Source organism: Loxodonta africana, chromosome 25, assembly GCF_030014295.1.
Source record: "Loxodonta africana isolate mLoxAfr1 chromosome 25, mLoxAfr1.hap2, whole genome shotgun sequence".
Taxonomy (NCBI): Eukaryota; Metazoa; Chordata; class Mammalia; order Proboscidea; family Elephantidae; genus Loxodonta; species Loxodonta africana.
In genome coordinates, this window is record NC_087366.1 from 11711761 (window position 1) to 11728544 (window position 16784).

Genomic DNA, 16784 nt, shown 5'->3' on the forward strand with positions numbered 1-16784 from the left:
GGAACAAAACAGAGAACCCCTGAGGGAGCAGGAGAGCAGTGGGATGCAGACCCCAAATTCTCTTAAAAAGACCAGACTTAATGGTCTGATTAAGAGTAGAAGAATCGCAGTAGTCATGGTCCCCAAACCTTTTGTTGGCCCAGGGCAGGAACCATTCCCAAAGACAACTCATCAGACATGGATTGGATAGGGCAATGGGTTGGAGAGAGATGCTGATGAGGATGTAAGTGTCCACTTGCATCAGGTGGACACTTGAGACTATGTTGGCATCTCCTGTCTAGAGGGGAAATGAGAGGGTAGAGGGGATTAGAAACTGGCAAAACGGTCAAGAAGGGAGCAGGCCGACTCATTAGGGGGAGAGTAAATGGGAGTATGTAGTAAGGAGTATACATGTTTATATGTGAGAGACTGACTTGATTTGTAAACTTTCACTTAAAGCACAATAAAAATTATTTTAAAAAATAAGACTGAAGAAGAATTGATATCATTGAATTATGTTATTGGCAAAGAATATTGAATATACCATGGACTACCAGAAAAAGGAAAAAACCTGTCTTGCAAGAAGTACAGCCAGATTTCTCCTCAGAAGAGAAAATGGCAAGAATTTGTCTCATGTTCTTTGGACGTGTCATCAGGAGGGACCAATCCCTGGAGAAAGACATAATGCTTTGTAAAATACAGAGTGTCAGGGAAAGAGGGGAAGATTCTTAATGAGATGGACTGACACAGTGGCTGTAAGAATGGACTCAAGCGTAGCAATGATTGTGAGGTTAGTGCAGTACTGGGCAGTGTTTTGTTCTGTTGTACATAGGGTCGCTACGAGTAGGAACTAACTCGTTGGCACCTAACAACAACAACAATCTTTATGGGGCAGATTACCAGTTCTAGTGGCTTCTAACTGACCTTTCCTACCCTAAATAGCCCTTGAAAACCATGTGGAAATTCTACCACTGTTCAGTATGTATGTCTATTCTAATTTTACATTCTGTAACTGGGAAAATAACTACAGGATGGGTTCAGGGACTCATTGGAACAACTCTAAAATGAATCTGAGGAGCTCAAACTCACCTGAGCTACATAAGCCCCTATTCTGACTGGTGGTTCTCCTGGAATTAGTGTCAATTCAGATCCAGTTTCCAGTAATAACTTTAAAGGTTGATTATTTCCTTTTTTCCAATGCACAGTCACCTGGTAGAGGGCTATAGGCCCCTTTGGTGTAGGCTAGGAGAAAATTTAACAGTAAATTTTTGGCAGTGTAACAGGTTCTTCCTTAAGGAGATGCAGCCTCCTCTTCATTCAAGAAGCTGTGAACATGTATAATTGTTAAAATCTATGAACTGATTTATGGTCTATGAGTCACTGATGATTCAAGGTAAACTTGTGTTCGCTTGACTTAAAATCCTTCTATTTATACACATCAAGTAAGAAATTAGTAGACTTCCAAAGTATTTCAGTTCTAACGACACTGTAACCAACTAGCCAATGTCTTAGCTACATGAGCATCAGAATATTCTGGTTACTGCTTTGGCCCTGCTAACCATTTTGGTAACCACTCCCACCTTGTCTTGGATGATTATGTGACACCATTTGGTCCTTGATACACCAGTATCCATTTATCCCAATTGCATCTAATGCTCTCAGTTCAATGGCAGCTATTCCCACTATAATCCATTTCCTACAGAGAAGACAGACCACAGAGATCCCTGTTATGGATTGAATTATGTCCTCCAAAATATGTACCTAAACTCTATGCTTCTGGTTATATTCTCATTTGAGAATGAGTTGTCTTTGTTTTGTTAATCAGGCAGGATTAGTGCAGGGGGTATCTTATGTCAATCTCTTTTGAGACACAAAGAGATTGAACAAGCTAGCAGAGCAGAGATGGGGGAAGAGAGGTGCCATGTTACATGAAGATCATCAAGGATTCAAGGAATAGAAGTTGAAGAGACAAGAAACTTCCCTCAGAGCCAACAGAGAGAGAAAGCCTTCCCCTAGAGCCAGTGTCCTGAATTCGAACTTCTAGGCTCCTAAACTGTGAGAAAATAAATTTGTTTGTTAAAGCCACCTGCTTGTGGTATCTCTGTTATAGCAGCACTAGATAACTAAGACACTCCCCATGTGAGAGAAGATGCTGAGTCTTCCTTCACAGATTTATTCCTCACTGTCATGGTGAAAGGTGTTTCGTCTGAAGTCTCCCAGAGTGGGCCTTACATGATAAAATTACTCTAATATTCCATTATCCCTTAAGCCTTTGGATATCTTCTTCTACAAAATACAAAGGAAATTCTGGCATTTTTAACTTCATTTAGTGTAAACCATCTTTTACTCCATGTTTCAGCCAACTAAACAACCAAACCCTTAGAGCCCTTCCTAACCCTTTGAGCTACACAATTGAATCCAGGATCTCTGCTTACTTTTATACTAAGCCCATGTTAATAATTTCAATCTGAACCAGCTTTATATTTTTTCCACTATTTTCTCATATTCTAATATTCATTCTCACACCTATTTCCTTGATATCTGTCTGCATAAGTTGAAAAAAAAATCAATCTTCTGAAGGATAGTGAAACTCCTCCTGGGTCACAGGTTGAACCTCACCTTTCAAGATCTCCTGAGACTTGAGTCTAGTTATAGCTCTAGAAGGAAAGAAGGGTAAGTTTTGAGAAGCACCAGCAATGTCTTGCAAGGCAACTACCCTAGTAGAGGTCAATATAGCTTCCACAGGTAAAGCGGGCTTATTCTACTCAAACCAAGGTGGAAGGATTGTTTCCACTGGCAAAGAAGTTTCAACAGATTCTATAGTTTAATATCTGCAGCTTAATTAAGATTTTCCCATATGCCCCCATTCAATTTTCAGGAAATCATTATTTCCTAGTCAGAACCCTCACTTTTTTTTTACCCTCACTTTAACTGTGAGATTGGGATTCAGTTAGTGATGTACTTCAGTGGTTCATGAGATGAGATTCTAAGGTTGGTTTTCAGAAATCTCAACACTGTGGCTATAGGAGATAAGGATTTCTTTCCAGGTAGACATAGAAACTTTCAGGTCATTTATGCAGTGCTTGAAATGTGAATTTGAAGCCCTGAGCTATCATTCTCTTTCCATACTTTATCCAATACAATTATGAGCACCTGGCCAATGTAATTACATTTATTGGTTTGAAAAAAATGTTCTACAATATCAAATACTTGATCACCCGGAACTTAGCATCTTATAAGTATTTGATTAGGAGTATCAAATGATGTTATTTTGTGGATCTCTATTGCCACATGGACTATCAGTGCCCTCTTTATTACAAGCAATAAAGTCAGTAAAACAAAAACAAGAAACCCATCATCCTTGAGTTGATTTCAGCTCATAGTGACCCTATAAGACAGAATAGAACTGCTCCATAGAGTTTCCAAGAAGCTCCTCGTGGGTTCCACTGACGATCTTTTGGTTAGCAGCCATAATTGAATAGCATAGAAAACCAATTCCAGGAGCTCCAGAACATATTGTGAAAATTCAAACTTAATATTCTGTTCCTCTAGACCCAGTCTGAGTACCAGACTCTGTATTTGTCAGGGTTCTCCAGAGGAATAGATCCGATAGTATAGACAGGTAGATGATAGGTGATAGATAGATAGATGATAGACAGATAGATAGATTGATGATAGATAGACAGATGATAGATAGATGAATAGACGATAGATAGAGATGAAAACTAGCTAGCTAGCTATGTAGATAGATAAATGGAAGGAAGGGAGGAAGGAAGGAAGGAAGGAAGGAAGGAAGGAAGGAAGGAAGGAAGGAAGGAAGGAAGGAAGGGAGGGAGGGAGGGAGGGAGGGAGGGAGGGAGGGAGGGAGGGAGGGAGGGAGGCAGGCAGGCAGGCAGGCAGGCAGGCAGGCAGGCAGGCAGGCAGGCAGGCAGGCAGGCAGGCAGGCGGTCAGGCAGGCAGAAAAAGAAAGATTAGTTTTGAGAAACTGGTTCTTGTGACTGAGATTGTGAAGGCTGGCAAGTCCATAGGTAGACTGGCAGACTGGAACACATGCATGAATTGGTGTTGTAGTCTGCAGTTTAAAATTTGTACCATAGGACAGAAGGCTGGAAATTTTGACATGATGTTACTGTTTGCAACAGAACTCCTTCTTCCTTGGAAAGCCTTTTTTTTTTCCTCTCTCTCTCCTAAGACTTTGAATTGGTTGAATAAGGCCCACTCACATTATTGAAAGTAATCTTTACTTAAAGTCAACTGTATGTTAATGTTAATCACATCTACAAACTATCTTCCTAGCAACACCTAAGTGTTTGACCAAACACCTGGGCACCATAGCCTAGTCAAGTTGACACTTAAAACTAACCATCAAAATATGTTCTCAAGAAAGTATGAATATTAGGTCCCAATACAGAAGGCATTGGAATGCTTCATTAGCACAAGTCAGACTTTTAAACAAAAATCAATAAACAGTGACTGTGTTCTACTTTGAAATTTTGAGAGTTTAGTAAATTTGAAAACTTAATAATTGTTGCTGATAAATACTTGCCAAACTCGCAATTCAGAAGAAACAAGTTATTCTGCTTAACAAGTAATTTTGAAGGATCATTTTACAGACAGTATTAAACAGAGTAATGTTTCTTTGATTTTTAAACATCTCATTTAAACTAGATATGCTTTTTACTTTATCTAATGGTACGAGTGTATTTTTACATGGTTTGCAATAGTAATCTTATTTATCATTTCATTGAAGTTTTGTTAAAAGGTTCACTTTGACATATTTTCTGTATTTTCTGTCTCTAAACTCACATAAAAAGGATTCAGAAGTTCAAAATAATTTGGCACTAGGGAAAATGATCAGGGTAAATTACACTGGATTTGGAGGCCTTTCTAGAGGTAAAAATAAATTACTAGCCAGTTAGTAACTGTCAACTAAACAGAAAATGCGAAGTCAAGAGCTAAGCATTAAATGTTTTATAGTTGTTTTTAAAAGTGCTTTTAAAATGACAGGAAATAGGATAGAATCTTTTTGGTAATATTTTAAAACTGTTTTTCCCATTTGGGCCTGCATGCATGTATACACATGCTTAAGGTCCTAAAGAAAATCTCTTTTGGGAGCTAGGCATTCTAGAAGACACAAACTCTTCAATTCTTGAGGGTTTTAGGGTTACATTAATGACAAAACTTACCCCTTTAAAATGTAATCTATTCCAAACTGTTAAATATTTTATATTTTATTTTTGTATGGAATCTGAAAAAAGCTCATTCAAGATTTTTTTTCTCCTTGCCAGGATGTGGCTATTTATTTCTGGGGGAAAAAAGAGATGAAGAGTATGACTCGCTTTTTCCAAGAAATTAAAGTTGATTGAAGTAGACAGAACAATGATCTATTTATGATTATTTTTTAGTATGAACATCTTTATGTATGTATTGAATACTATGGGGACCTAGAGCACACGAGAACACTGACCCTGTCTGCAGAGAGGTGTGGCTTAGAGTATGTGGGCCAAGAAACATATTTATACTATTTTTCCCTAATTAAAAAACAAATATGAAATTCTTGCATAAGTTTGTAAAAAATATTGCACTAATAAACGTTAGTCTTCATACATTTCCTTTTTCTTTTCTTTTTATATAAGTGAAGTCATACAATATTTATCCTTTTGTTGTTAACTTATTTCCCTCAGCAAGATATCTTCAAGTTCCAGCCATGGCATAGCATGTTTAAACACTTCATTTCCCTTTCTGGCTGAGTAGTATTTCATTGTATGTATGTACCACATACCCATGTAAAAGTCAAATTAGAGATGCCAAAGCAACTTTTTTTCAGGAGTTTGATTAGTTTATTTAAAATGAAAAGCAAGAATGTGAAAGCTAGACAATGAATAAAGAAAACCAAAGAACTGACACCTTTGAATTATGGTGTTGGTGAAGAATATTGAATATACCATGGACTGCCAGAAGAAAGAACAAATCTGCCTTGGAAGAATTACAGCCAGAATGCTCCTTAAAAGAAAGAGTGATGAGACTTTGTCTCATGTACTTTGGACTTGTTATCAGGAGAGACCAGTCCCTAGAGAAGGACTACTCTTTGGAGCAGCTCTACTCTGTAACACGTGGGGTCCTATAAATCATAATTGGCTCAAGTGCAACAGATAAAAATAGTAAAAGTCAAAAAATTTATGATACATCATAAATAAGAAAGACTATACAGCCAGTTGAATGAAATAGACCTATATGTACCAACCTGGAAACATACTTTCAATATATTACTAAGTGTAGAAGTAAAAAGTAAATTCCAGAAGAAGGTATATTAAAAATAACTAGATAATATGTATTAAAATGTGTATTTAAATTAAGGTAACACCCATTGCAAATACACTTCTTATTCTGACCATAACCACCTGGAGTTAGATCAGGTCTCAAGTTAAAGAACATAGCCCTGCAGACTGCCAACTCTGCCCAATACTTCAGACACTAGCTATAAGTTAGGGGTCCCCATGATACCCTAATTTCTGATGTTCTGACTATAAATTCAGGTGTTTCCACTACTAGCTCCAGTTTAATAGTTTATTAGATAAATTAACAGATCTCATGATAGTGCTATAATTACAATTATAATTTTATTATAAAGGATAAAAATTAGGAGCAGCATAATGTATGCATTGGATGAGGTCTTGGAGGATCCCCAGTACAGAAGTTCTCTGTCCCAAAGACGTGTTACCCTCCCATACATCCAACCAGAAAGCTCACTGAGATTTAGTGTCCAGAGTTTTTTTGAGGTTTCATTTACACAAGCATCATTAATTAAATCATTGTCCATGTAGTTAAACTCAATTTCTAGCACTCCCCACCTCTCCAAAAACAGGCTGTAATTTTTACGGAGGCAAGATGCCACATCTTGCTCCCTTGGAGCATCTGGAGGGTTCGAACTACCGATCTTTCATTTAGCAGCCAAGTGCTTAACCACTGCACCACCAGGGCTCCTTACGGGGTTTCTATTGGGGTTTCGTTACACAGACTTCATTAATTGAATCGTTGTCCATGTAGTTGAACACACTTTCTAGCATTCTTTCCGTCTCCAAAGATAGGCTGACATCAAGTGATAGGTCTTTCTGAAATGGCTAGCTCCTAACCAACATGAGTTATCTCAATAACATAAACTCTCAAGTGTCATTTCGAGCTGCTCCATGAGTAATAAAAACTTCAATCACTGGAGAAATCCCAAGGATTTAGAGATTATCTGCCAGGAACCAGGGACAAAATCTGAATTCTTTTGGTAAAATTATTTTTACACACCACATAAAAGCAAATTTTCTGAAGAAATACATTGGTTGCTTGAGGAAAGGGGAGTAGGGTGCTGAGGTTAAGTGGGAGGTGGGGCAGGAGAAAACAGGGAAAAAGAAACAGCCTGTTTATGAAATCATAACAGATATACTTCTTTTCTCTTGTGACAGCTAGAGGATGTAGAGAAAATATGTAGTCCTTTTATAGCTTATAAAGTCAGTTTTACAGAGTCAACAAATTAACAATCCCCATGATTTGCTTTTCAAAACATTTATTAAATATTCTAATACTGTCTGTACATGATTTATAAGTATAAGTGATTTATCTATGCCTAAGTAAGAATATCTGTATACATTTATAAATAGTAAATAAGAGTTAATAAACTAAAGGAAAATTTGATGATAAAAGGGTTCAGAGGATAGAATAAGGAACCTGGATGAGAACAATAAATAACTGCTATACACAACTTGTTTTGGATAACTTATTAAGATGTGCATGAGAAATTTTCAGATATAAAACAGTCAGTTTTGGATTTCATATAATTAGTTCATGCAATTCCATTTATTTGTTTATTTTTGTTGTTCCTTAAAGGCCTACTGAGCAAATTAGATTCTCATTAAACAATTAATACACATATTGTTTTGCGATATTTGTTGCCAACCCCGTGACACGTCCATAATCTCCCAATCTCCACTTCTCAATCTTGGGCTCTGCATTTCCATTTGTCCAGCTTTCCTGCCTCCTTATGTCATCTCATCCTTGCCCCTAGGCTGGTGTGCCCGTTTAGTCTTGTATTCTTGGTTGAGCTACATGTATTATTTTTTGTTTTATGGGCCTGTTTAATCTTTGGCTGAAGGGTGAACCTCAAGAATGACTTTAACACTGAGTTAAAACGATGTCCAGGGACCATGCTCTCGGACTTTCTCTAGGCTCTGTCCTGCCAGTAAGTCTGGTCTTTTATTATGAATTTGAATTTTGTTATACATTTTTATCCAGCACTGTCCGGAGCCCTCTATTGTGATCCCTGTCAGAGCAGTAGCTGGTGGTAGCCAGGCCCACCCTCTGGTTGTGCTGGACTCAGTCTGGTTGAGGCTGTGGTAGTTGTGGTCCATTATTCCTTTGGACTAATCTCTACCTGGTGTCTTTGGTTGTCTTCATTTTCAGGGATGGGACCAGTAGAGTATCTTAGATAAACACTCACGTGCTTTTAAGATCTCAAATGCTATTCATCAAAGTAGGATGTAGAACAATTTCTTTATAAACTATGCTATGCCAGTTGAGCCAGATGTCCCCCAAGTCTACGGTTCCCAGTTCTCAGCCCAGTAACTTGGTCCCTCAGGGAGTTTGGATGTGTCTATGAATCTTCCAAGACCTTGGTCAGCTTGTGTTGATTTCTGCAGCATTGTGTACTGTCTTACCCTTTACCAAAGTTACCACTTATCTATTGTCTAGTTAGTGTTTTTCCCTCCTCACCCCTGCCCTCCCCTCCCTTGTAACCATCAAAGGTTGTTTCTTTCTGTGTGTAAACCTTTCCGTGAGTTTTTATAATAGTGGTCTTTTATGGTATACGTCCTTTTCTGATTGACTTATTTCACTCAGCATAATGCCCTCCAGGTTCATCCATTTTGTGAGATGTTTCTTAGATTCATCATTGTCCTTTATTGTTGCATAGCATTCCAGCAATTCTAAATTAATGACTGACCTGAGATATAATTTGACGAAGTATAGAAAACAAGGGGAAAATCTTACAGATAATGGAAATAAGGTTTCACTGAGGGTATATAAAAGTGATGATATTGCCACTATATATTTTTTGTAGATGCAAATGTAGTCATTATGGAGCCTTAATAGAGAAGAAAATTCACTTCTACTCTTACAAAAATTGGATATAATAAAATTCCATATTGAGCAGCATTTCTAAACAGTGATGTCTAGAATAAGAAAGCATACATGGGTACTCATAAGAGAGTTTCAAAGGCAAAAAAATGAAAATAATTATCAAGACAGTATTATTTTTAAAAATAATAGCTAGCACTTCAAAAAAAATGCATAGGTCAGATAGAGTTTAAATGAATGTAATAATTTGGAGAAGCCTAGAAAAGGCCTACACATTTCATTGTGACATAAGCTGGCAGTTATAAATGCTGAAACTGATTCTTGGTCTTCATATCTTCACAGATCACTTTTAAGTGTTATATTTTTAGAAAGAAATTGAAAGCTTCTAATGAAAAGAGATAGGTAAAACACTGAGTTCATTACATTCTAGCTACACTTATTTTTCAAGTCAAAGAAAATGACGTCAATTCAACAGCATCATAGTAAGGTCTTAAACTTGCAAAGAAATGCCTTATGTTCTTCACCTTACACTCCCTGAAATTGCTTGCCATCAAAATTCTCTGTTTATGCTAAATTATCACACTAAAATGCAAAGTGGAGGTGTGATGATACTTTGATGGAAGCCTATATTCCATCTACATCAATTTTTTCTCTCATAGTTTCAAAATATAAATGTTCCTAAATTTTAATAGCATACAAGCTTAATAAATAAAAATATTAATTTTTCATGATATCTTAATTTGAAATGAAAGGAAATGTGACATGGGATTGCCAGTGTGCATTTATATTTGTGTACAGTATTATATCTTAACTAAGCAATTTTATACTAAAATAGGGTTATTTTATACAGAGGTTCAAATAAGATGTGAATGATGAATTTATTTATGAATATTTATTTTCCATTGTTTTATGAACATAAGAACATGTAATGTGCAAATCCCAACAAGATGATCTATTGATTTAACCAAAAATAATTAACTTCTACTCTGTGAGCCTCAATAGGCAGGTTACCCTTCTAACTAGATATCTTGCATCCCACAGTAACTTAAGAGTCTTTGAAAGTGACACCAAATGGAACGGTATGTATATAATAAAATTTTATAACGACTTCACAGATTTTTGAATTGGAAGGGATTTTAGAAATCACCACAATAAATCTTTACTATTTTGTTTCATGAGAAAATTGAGAATCAAAAAGTTTAAATGATGTCCTAAAATGGTTGTTAGTTTTAAAACCAATAATTACTCACTTTTGTCTTACAACACAACTGTTTCTCAGGCTGGGATCTGTGGACCCATGTGGTTCAGCAGACATACTTAGGGAATTCACACATATTCTACTGAATATTTTAGCGGTTGATCCACTCCAAGTGATCCCTGTTTCAATAAATGGCAATAATGGCAATTCCAATCTGTTAGTTGCTTAAGCTAAAAAATACAGACATCAGTTACTCTTCTTATAATTTAATACCATACAAACAATTTATTAAAAAAGTCTATACCAGGATGAATAATTATTTTCCATAAAGGGCCAGAGAGTAAATGTTTTAGACTTTTCAGGGCAAAAGGTTTAAAACTACCCAGCTTGGTTATTATGTATAGCCATAAGCACTATGTAAAGGAATGGGATGGCAGTGTTCCAGTAAAAGTTTCTTTACAAACACAGACAGTGTCTCCGATTTGAACCAAGGCCATAGTTTGCCAACTCCTTTGAAAACCTTCCAAATGTGTCCAAAAATGTATAAACCCCTTCTTAACATATCTACTGCTATCTGCCTCCTCTTTCATAGCAAGTACTATGATGTTCTCCCGTCTGGTCTCTCTACACCCACCTCACAGATTTAAGTCTATACAGTGTACTCTAGCCAATGGGAGGTCTTTATAGAACTAGATCTTAATTTATACTTTGGATACATAGAAAATTCTCAAGATTCACAAATCAAAAAGTAGAAAAAGCTATAATACAGTGGAATGCTTCTGCTCTTATTCTACCCCTTTATTATAAGCAGATAACTACTGTTAATATTTTCTTTGTATGTTCTTCTAGAGATTCAGATAAGTAAATAAATATTAACTGATTTTTTGACAAATGGTGGCATATGCTACACAATACTTTGCCTATTTTTTTCCCATTTATTAATAAAGCTTACATTGTTTTCCACTTTTTACATGAAGAACATACTCATCCTTTTTATTTTTTTGCAGTTTTGTAATATTCCATATTATTGATATTTAGCAACTACCCACATACGTAAGAGTGCTTCAGATGTTTTGTTATTAAAAATAATGCTATAATGAATAGTATTATCATTTAACAATAATATGTGGGCAGTTATAATGTCTTACTTGTATATACCTTTATATATCTAATATTGAAAGAAAAAGTTTATTCTTTTTTATTCTAAAATATGCAGATGTGGAAATGGATAAACATACAGGTTTTTTTTTTTTTATTGCCTTTCAGTACACTAGAATGCAAGCTCCACGAGAGTACAGTCTTTGTATAAACTCTCTTCTTTACACAGCATCTGCTATGTAGTAGGGCACTTACCAATATTTTTAAAACTTAAATGGACATAATATATTACATAATAATATATTTTCATTTCATTATTACATGTCTTTTAAAATAGAAGCTGAAAGTTTGTCTCTTACTTTTAGTTTTGGTTTTATAGGTATCTTGAATCCACACAGTGCTCTCTTAATGAGAAAAAGAAAAGGTTCCATATTCTACTCTTAATGAGTAAACAATAGGGTCAAATTAAACATAAATTCTATATTCCCAACAAGTGATCTGGATGAGTAAAGTCTTCACAGAGGTTTGAATAGAAACACCAGCAAGAAAATTGTGCTATCATAGGGCACATATTTGTAGGCATGCTGAATTAAAAAATAACCCGTGCCTAGCACAGCTGGTAACAGCAATTAAGTCTCAGCAAAATACTATTTGTGACATTAAATCAATGTTGTTAATTTGAATATTATTAATTTTATAGTGTTTATAATTACATTTTAATTACTTTTTGGAATAAAGCTGAATAAACATATTGAATTCATACCTATTTCTATGATTTGGGCTTCTTAAGTAAGATTAAAATAAATAATTTAAGTCAGATAGAAAGTATGCAAGTTTGCATATACGTATGTGTTCTTGTTGTTGTTAGGTGCCATTGAATCGGTTCAGACTCATAGCAACCCTATGCACTACAGAGAAAAACACTGCCCTGTCCTGCGCCATCCTTACAATCATTGTTATGCTTGAGGTCATTGTTGCAGCCACTGTGTCAATCCGCCTTGTTGAGAATCTTCCTCTTTTCCATTGACCCTGTACTCTGCCAAGCATGATGTCCTTCTCCAGGGACTGATCCCTCCTGACAACATGTTCAAAGTATGTAAGATGCAGTCTTGCCATCCTTGCCTCTAAGGAGCATTTTGGCTGCACTTCTTCCAAGAAAGATTTGTTTGTTCTTTTGGCAGTCCATAGTATATTCAATATTCTTCGTCAACACCCCAATTCAAAGGCGTCAATTCCTCAGTCTTCCTTATTCATTGTCCAGCTGTCACATGCATAGATGTGATTGAAAATACCATGGCTTGGGTCAGGGACATCTTAGTCTTCAGTGTGACATCTTTGCTCTTCAATACTTTGAAGAGGTTCTTTTCAGTAGATTTATCCAATGCAATGCGTCTTTTGATTTCTGGACTGCTGCTTCCATGGCCGTTGATTGTGGATCCAAGTAAAATGAAACCCTTGACAACTTCAATTTTTTCTTCACTTATCATGATGTTGCTCATTGGTCCAGTTGTAAGGATTTTTGTTTTCTTTATGTTGAGATGCAATCCATACTGAAGGCTGTGTGTGGTCTTTGATCTTCATTAGTAAGTGCTTCAAGTCCTCTTCACTTGCAGCAAGCAAAGTTCTGTCATCTGCATAATGCAGGTTGTTAATGAGTTTTCCTCCAATCCTGATGCCCCGTTCTTCTTCATATAGTCCAGCTTCTCAGATTATTTGCTCAGCATACAGATTAAATAGGTATAGTGAAAGAATACAACCTTGATGCACACCTTTCCTGACTTCAAACCAATCAGCATCCCCTTGTTCTGTCCAAACAACCACCTCTTGATCCATGTAAAGGTTCCTCATGAGATTACAATTAAGTGTTCCAGAATTTCCCTTCTTCGCAATGTTATCTGTAGTTTGTTATGATCCACACAGTCGAATGCCTTTGCATAGTCAATAAAACACGGGTAAACATCCTTACTCTCTGCTTTCAGCCAGGATCCATCTGACATCAGCAATGATATCCCCGGTTCCATGTCCCCTTCTGAAACCGGCCTTAATTTCTGGCAGTTCCCTGTCGATATACTGTTGCAGCCGTTTTTGAATGATCTTCAGCAAAATTTTGCTTGCATGTGATATTAATGATATTGTTGTATAATTTCCACATTTGGTTGGATCACCTTTCTTGGGAATAGGCATAAATATGGATCTCTTCCAATCAGTTGGCCAGGAAGCTGTCTTCCATATTTCTTGGCATAGAAAAGTGGCACCTCCAGCGCTGCATGTGTTTGTTGAAACATCTCAATTGATATTCCATCAATTCCTGGAGCCTTGTTTTTTGCCAATGCCTTCAGAGCAGCTTGGGTTTCTTCCTTCAGTACCATCAGTTCCTGATCATATGCCACCTCTTGAAATGGTTGAATATCGACTAATTCTTTTTGGTATAATGACTCTGTGTATTCCTTCCATGTTCTTTTGATGCTTCCTGGGTCATTTAATATCTTCCCCATGCAATCCTTCACTATTGCAACTCGAGGCTTGAATTTTTTCTTCAGTTCTTTCAGCTTGAGAAATGCCGAGCGTGTTCTTCCCTTTTGGTTTTCCATCTCTAGCTCTTTACACATGTCATTATAATACTTTACTTTGTCCTCTCAAGATACCCTTTGACATCTTCTGTTCAGTTCTTTTACTTCATCAATTCTTCCTTTTGCTTTAGCTGCTCGACGCTCAAGAGCAAGTTTCAGAGCCTCCTCTGACATCCATCTTGGTCTTTTCTTTCTTTCCTGTCTTTTCAGTGACCCCTTGCTTTCTTCATGTATGACATCTTTGATGTCATTCCACAACTCGTCTGGTCTTCGGTCACTAGTGTTCAATGCATCAAATCTATTCTTCAGATGGTCTCTGAATTCAGGTGGGATATACTCAAGGTTGTATTTTGGCTCTCGTGGACTTGCTCTGATTTTCTTCAGTTTCAGCTTGAATTTGCATATGAGCAATTGATGGTCTGTTCCACAGTTGGCCCCTGGCCTTGTTCTGACTGATGATATTGAGCTTTTCCATCGTCTCATTCCACAGATGTAGTCAATTTGATTTCTGCATGTTCCATCTTGCGAGGTCCATGTGTATAGTCGTTGTTTATGTTGTATATGTATTTATATATATATATATATTTCTATCAAAAGGAGAGTATATGTATATGAAGTAATAGAGAGAGAGATAGATATATAACTTAAGTTTGAAAAATACTGTTTGCCATGACTTTTATCTTTGTATTATTTATTTGTTAAATCAAAGCCAAAATTATGTTTTCCTTCAATGTATGCATCCTTAGAGTATTTTTCTGCCAATGCACCTTAAAATTCCATAAAAAAGTTGGTATTTTTAGTCATTTGTTTAGAAATAATTAAAAAGATGCTAACTGTATTCTGCTTTTAAATGGCTGCCAAAATACCAAAACCAAACCTGTTGCCGACGAGTTGATTCTGACTCGTAGTGACCCTATAGGACAGAGTAGAACTGTCCCTTAGGGTTTCTAAGAAGTAGCTGCTGGATTTGAGCTGTTGACTTTTGGTTAGCAGCTGTAGCTCTTAACCACTTCACCATCAGAGCTACAAAATGGCCATAAAAGTATTTAATCTAAAAATACAGTCATTTTATTCTGGATATTCAGACACTGAAAAAGGTATATGCAATTATATAACTTTGATATCCACAGAAAATACATTTTTTTCAGGTTAATAAATTACCTTTACAACAATTTGTTATAATAAATAGATGAATTCTATGCTCAAATTCTCATAGGAAAAGAGAATGAATGTCATATAATTAATTCTGATCTGAAAGCTTATTTTCTCAAGCAAATAAAACCATTGAGAGCAGGCCACTAAGTTGCAGGTATGTGTTCACACATTTAAAGTGTAAAATAACTTAAAAAAAATAAAATACTGTAGAATTCCAAGTTATTATTATTAGGCAGTTAGGTGAAGGAAAAAAGTGCCAAACTATTTAAATGTGTCAAGCATTAATACAAGATATATAGCTTTTCACTGTGCATGATATTTAACATTTAAACTCTGTAACCCCATTATAGCTGATATTTAAATTTTTCTGGCATTTAAGTTCTTCTTGATTTTCATTTGTAAGTTAGCTTGAAAAATTCTTCATTCTATATAAGGCTCTTTTTTTTTTTTAAATCATCTGTAAAGTAGATATGTCCTACCTAATAGAATTCTTGGAAACCCTGGTGGCATAATGGTTAAGATCTAGGGCTGCTAACCAAAAGACTGGTAGTTTGAATCCACCAGACGCTCCTTGAAAACCCTCTAGGGCAGTTCTACTTTCTCTCTTGTAGGGTCACTTGACTTGATGGCAGTGGGTATGCTTTTTTTTAATAGAACTGTTGTGAAGGTTAAATAAGTGAGTAAGTGCAAAACCCTTAGAAGAATGCCTAGGACTGTGGTGATAAGAGGAGCTTAGGATAGGGGGAGCAGGAAATAGGGCAGGACTTGGAATTTATTAGAAAATACCTACATCTTTAATTAATGTACATTTCCTTATTTAGTCAAAGCGTAAGCTATAATAGTATTTTACAAGTCATTTTCTGTGTTGCAAACGGTATAACAATTTTTTTCCTGTGGATTCAAGATAGCCTATATCTACCCATTCTTAAAATAGTAATATGAAAACATACAATGAAATATTATTCATCCTTAAAATATATTTTAAAGGAATTTCTAATTGACTTGTAAATGTTTTTCATGCGTTATTTGAAAACAGCTATTTAAAATATGTGTTCATAGTGTAACCAGCATAATAAACATGTAGGGGAAATATCCTACCGAAAAAGTGTATCAAAATATAAACTATACTTTCAACAGGATGAATTTGTTATTTTTTCCATAATATTATTTAGTGTATCATAATTTTTGAACAACTGAAATATGCATTTTACAATAAAAATAAAATAATATCTTTTCTTCATTAAACTACTGTTACTTATTTACATTTATATTTCTCTTATGTAAATCATAAAAAGATCATATGACTAGAAAAAATTGTCTGGAAATTTCTTCGAGTTTCCATTAGCACTTCTAATTTGATAGCATTGTTTCTTGCACCATTGGACTGTATTTTTATATTTCAATCATCTTTCAAATTATTAAGGAAATTATAGGATTTTCTGAAGTGTCAGATGAAGAAAGTTCAATATAAAAAAAGAACAAACCCCTGAGTATTCAACAGAAACATAACTAACTTTCAATATTTACCTAAGTACATCTTAAAACCTAAAACTTACCTACATTAATGTAGGTAATGGAAATAGTAATTTTTCTCATCTTCAGTCTTTTTATTTAAGCAATGGTTCATCTTTGCAGAGTCTTTTTTATTTTAATGTATTTCTTAT